The sequence below is a fragment of the Odocoileus virginianus genome, unplaced genomic scaffold, assembly GCF_023699985.2.
Source record: "Odocoileus virginianus isolate 20LAN1187 ecotype Illinois unplaced genomic scaffold, Ovbor_1.2 Unplaced_Contig_7, whole genome shotgun sequence".
Lineage (NCBI taxonomy): Eukaryota > Metazoa > Chordata > Mammalia > Artiodactyla > Cervidae > Odocoileus > Odocoileus virginianus.
Genome location: NW_027224324.1, coordinates 3,094,754 through 3,099,486, shown reverse-complemented (window position 1 = coordinate 3,099,486; position 4,733 = coordinate 3,094,754).

Sequence of the window (4,733 nt, the reverse complement as noted above, 5' to 3'; positions counted from 1 at the left end):
GACATTACTGTAATTCCAAAGGGAGGATGGAAGTGAGAGTCACATTAACGTGTATATGTATAGCTGAATCACTTTGTCGTACACCTAGTAAAATAAAAATAAATAAATAACTTACTGAAAAAATGTTTTGAGGTACCAATTTGAGATTCAGTGATCAATGTTAAGTAAGCTGTTGGATAAATGTAACTTAAGCTCAAAAGTTTGGGCTGAAGATACAAATTGGAGATCATTAAGACATAATAATATTTAAAGTCATGAAATTGCTTGGTATTATCTAGGAAGAGGATAGACAGAGAGAAGGGAATCTCATGTTAGGGTGAGAGGAGAAGTCAATAAAGCAGCCTGGGAAAGAGCAGTTCATAGAACAAGAGGAAATGCAGGAATGTGTGATGCAGGAAAGCCAGGAAACTAAGCATGGTAGAACGTGCCTAAGCCTGCTGAGGATTAGATTATGTGCAAGAAAAATTTCACTGGGTTTGGCAATGTGGAAGGCACTGATGAATTTAGAAAAGTAGTTTCAATGGACTGTGGACAGGGAAGCTAGATTGAGATGGATGGAAAAATTAAGAGGAAGTAAGCATGGGTAAACTCATATAGGGAGAGTTTTAGTAGACTAATTCTACTATGCGTCTTAAAATTGTTCTCATGTGCAAGTCTATGAGACCCCATGGACTGTAGCCCGCCAGGCTCCTCTGTCCATTGACTTCTCCAAGCAAGAACACTGGAGTGGATAGCCATTCCCTTCTCTAGGGGATTTTCCCCACCCAGGATCGAACCCAGTCTCCTGCTTTGCAGGCAGACTCTTTCCCATCTGAGCCACCAGGGAGGCCCTCATCAGACAAAGCCCAATCTAATCACTACCCTCCTCAACTCTATGGAACCGTCGTTCACGTGATTCTATCGTCTTTCCTCTGCATTTGTTTACCTCTTATTTATCCTTCCACCGCATCTTTCCCTTTAAAATTCCATTACTGTATCTTAGGGAATTCATTTTCTCTGGTTAAAAGTCTTCAGCCATATCTTTCAGTGTTATCTCTGCTTGCTTACTTTATCTTTGCCTTGACTGGGGACACTGACTCCCCTTACATACCGTACAGGCCAGGAGTGGGAGCAGTATCCTTGTTGACTATTGCTATTTTCAGGCAATACCCCTGCTCTTCTGAGTTTTCCCAAAGAGTTGGATGGAGTTTTAGTTATCTTAAAAGTAGCAGGGCTCTCAGAGTCTTGCATATAGTATTCATTGTACTGCATATTCCATTTTATGTAAGACTTTAGCAACCATGGATTTTGGTAACCATAGCCCAGGGATATTAAGGGGTGACTGTGGTTTCTTTCTGTTAAAACTCTTGCCTGTATTTTTTTTTTCCCTCTAGAACTCTTTCTTGGGACCAGAATATAACTCAAAGAAACATTGCTCCAAGCAGTCTTTAAAATAAGCAGAGAATCTTTAATTTCTTCAAACTTTCCACTCTCCATTTTTAAATGTTAGGCTGCACATACAGAGTTGCTCCTTTTGCTAAGTGTTCTGCTTCTTCATCTATTTTTTAATCATCATTACTTTCAAGGAATTCTCTATCATTTTTGTATTATTAGAAGAAAAAATGTATTTGCCTAAAAAAAAAAAAAGAAACATTGTTCCAGATATATCAGAGAGTAAGGATTTTGATTATGAAGTTTTCAGCTTTACCTCCTCGGAATGTTACACTTGAAAAGCATGAAACTAACATAGTTCTTCTAAATATTAAATATCAAAATAGTCATTTTAGAAGGATAATGTGAAATAATGTGGTTGCTAAGAACACTTGGGAGCTAATGTAGTGCACAAGAAAGTAGATGAAAACTTATAATTTTTTATGTAAAAATATTTCATATACTTATTTTCATTTCTAGATTACAGTGTATTGGCAAAGCAATAGTTTTCTTTGAATTTATAATTTGGTTTGTCTTCATGAAAGTTTATCTCTTTCTAACTCAACATTTAACCCTAAGAGACATTTGAGGCCTAGGAAAATTATCCCTTTGGCACAGGAATTTTTCACTTTGAATGACTTATTATTCATTTTTGGTTAAAAGAATTGGATTAAAAAGATTAAGTACCCAGTAAAATGTATAATCTGCAATTTTAGAAAAAAAATTTAATAATCAAACATTCCTTTTTCATATGCTCATAATTAAACCCATGGTCACCATAATTTCTAAATATATTATATGTCATTCATCCATCATCTCAAATCTCTAAAGTAGCTTCTTGGTAAGAATAAATGATACATTGAATCATGACCAGTTTTATTATTTAGCATAACAGCTTAGAAATGAATCTATCTTCAGGATTTTTTTTTAACCTATTTATATACCCAAATATGGCTTCTCAGGTAGCACAATGGTAAAGAATCTACCTGCCAATGGAGGAGATGCAAGAGACGTGGATTCAATCCCTTGGTTGGAAAGATCCCATGGAGAAGGAAATGGTAACCCGCTCCAGTATTCTTTCATGGAAAATTCCATAGACAGAGGAAGCTGGCTGACTGCAGTCCATGGGGTCACAAAGAAGCAGACATGACTGAGCGACTGAGCATGCACACATGCATATCCCAATATAGAAAACAAACTGAGCATGCACACATGCATATCCCAATATAGAAAACAAACCTCTGGATAACAGAAAGATTAATTAGCAATATGGTCTCTAGAGGCCCTCAATATCAGTTCTCAGTCCTGTCTTGTGAAAAAAATCTTCTAAGCTAAAATCTTCTAAGCTAACACCTTCTCTTCTTTGTGAATGTAATGTGGTTTTTCTTATAGAAAGTGATCACATATTCCAAGAGTCTAATTTAATGTATTTGGTTGTCTATTTCACTTCTCTTTTTGAGCATAAGACAGTTCAAGCCAGAGACTCGGCTCTTTGGCTGGATCTCCTCAAACTAATGGGGTTTCGCTAATAGCTCAGTAAAGAATCTTTCTGCAATGCAGGAGACCTGAGTTCGATTTTGGGGTTGGGAAGATATGCTAGAGAAGGAAATAGCAACCCACTCCAGTATTCTCTCCTGGAGAATCCCATGGACAGAGGAGCCTGGCAGGCTATAGTCCATGGGGTCGCAAAGAGTCAGACATGACTTAGCCACTGAACTACTACCACTACATACCTCAAACTGATGATGCTACCATTAAAACAACAATAATTACAAAATGTGAAATCTGTGGTTACATAGCCTCTAAACTTCACTGTTACAAGTAGAACATGATTGTGAAAGTGGATTATTTTCAAAATTTTACAGTAATAGACATGACTTTTTTTTAAGTTGCAGTTGCTGATCCCCAGAAAATAGCATTGACTCTATTGAAACCATTTATTGGTGTTACAGTAAATACACATACTTTATTGTTGTTGTTCAGTTGCTAAGTTGTGTCTGACTCTTTATGACTGCTTGAACTGCAGCCCACCAGGCCTCCCCAGTCCTTCACTATCTCCTGGAGTTTGCTCAAACTCAAGTCCATTGAGTTGGTGATGCCATCCAACCATCTCATGCTCTGTTGTTCCCTTCTCCCCTTGCCCTCAGTTTTTTCCAACATCAGTATCTTTTCCAATGCATCAGCTCTTCACATCAGGTGGCCAAAGTATTGGAGCTTCAGCTTCAGTATCAGTCCTTCCAATGAATATTCAGGGTTGATTTCCTTTAAGATTGACTGGTTTGATCTCTTTGCTGTCCAAGGGACTCTCAAGAGTCTTCTCCAGCACTGCAATTCAAAAACATCAATTCTTCGGCATTCAGCTTTCTTTATGGTCCAACTTTCACATCCATACATGACTACTGGAAAAACCATAGCTTTGACTATATGGACCTTTGTCAGCAAAGTGATGTCTTTGCTTTTTAATATGCTATCTAGGTTTGTCATAGTTTTTCTTCCAAGGAGCAAGTGTCTTTTAATTTTATGGCTGCAGTCACTGCCGTGATTTTGTGAAGTTTCTCAGTCATGTCTGACTCTTTGTGATCCTGTGGACTGTAGCCTACCAGGCTCCTCTGTCCATGGAATTCTCCAGGCAAGAATACTGGGGTGGGTAACCTTTCCCTTCTCCAGGGGATCTTCCCAACCCAGGGATCGAACCCAAGGTCTCCCTCATTGCAGGCAGACACTTTACTCTCTGAGCCACCAGGGAAGCCCTTATTTTGGAGCCCAGGAAAATAAAATCTGTCACTGTTTCCACTTTTTATCCATCTATTTGCCATGAAGTGATGGGACCGGAGGCTATGATCTTAGTTTTTTGAATGTTGTGTTTTAAGCCAGCTTTTCCACTCTCCTCCTTTACCCTCATCAAGAGACTGTTTAGTTCTTCTTTACTTTCTGTCATTAGAGTGGTATCATTTGCATATCTGAGGTTGTTGATATTTCTCCTGGCAATCTTGATTCCAGCTTGTGATTCACCTGACCTTTGTAGACCTTTATTTTTCTCACATAAGTAATACATATTTGCCCCTTTCTTTCTCCTTCCTATTTAACACAATCACACAGCTTTTCTTACAGTGAAAATGAATTATTTTCATTTTTTGACTTGAGCAACCACCAAGCAGTATAGATTTGGGTAGAAATAAAGGGATCTCATCTAAAGTATCTTTTTTGTAATATGAAGACAGAATTTGTAGGTCAGAGTTGTTTAAGTATTATGCCTTAGTTTATAAGTTTAGGCAAGTCATTAAACTTCTCAGGACTTCATTTACCTCACCTATGAAATGAAA